We start from the raw sequence: 774 nt of genomic DNA, 5'->3' as shown, positions 1-774 counted from the left end.
GTAATTTTTATTAAAAAATAGTTTTTATAAATAATATTTTTTAGTTTTTTATTTTTATAAAATAAAAAATTGTCAATCTTTTAACAAATTTTAAATAAGGTCATGTTCAATTTACATATCAAGTTTAGCACTTTAAAAAAAGTATATAGTAAATTGTAGACTTAAAAAAGGTATATAGGACTGTGTTTGTTTATAGACACGGAACCCTAAAAAAATATAGGGACATAAAATTGTGTTTGACAGATGAGACATGAATAAAGATATTGTGTTCAAAGATATTGAATTAGTATATTTTATATTCATCCTGATAGAAAAGACACAAAGACACCGATAAGAGACACAACTTATTTTTTATTTTTTTTATTATTCTCGTTGATTTTTTATAATTATATTTTTTATTATTATATTTTTCTTTCTAACCTTTTAATTAAAAAATGAGAATAAATTGAATTTTTATAATTTGTTTTAGTTTATCATCAAATAAAATACAAAATTACTAATTTTTGTATGTCTGTCTTTTGTGTCTTGATTTTAGTGTCTTAATTATCTTGTCCTATTTTTAAAATAAAATGCAGCCTAATAAACTGCAGGTCAAATTTAAGTTAATTAACTACAGGATAAATCTGGCCTGTTAAAAATAAAGCCTAATCTAACCTATTTCTATCCCTAAAACTATTTTGTTATTATTTAACAATTTTTTTAATTAAAAAATATTATCAAAATATAAAAAATATAATTTTAATTTTAACAAAATTTATATAACTATTATAACTT

Source organism: Arachis ipaensis, chromosome B03 (genome assembly GCF_000816755.2).
Source record: "Arachis ipaensis cultivar K30076 chromosome B03, Araip1.1, whole genome shotgun sequence".
Classification (NCBI taxonomy): domain Eukaryota; kingdom Viridiplantae; phylum Streptophyta; class Magnoliopsida; order Fabales; family Fabaceae; genus Arachis; species Arachis ipaensis.
This window is presented reverse-complemented; position numbering follows the sequence as displayed.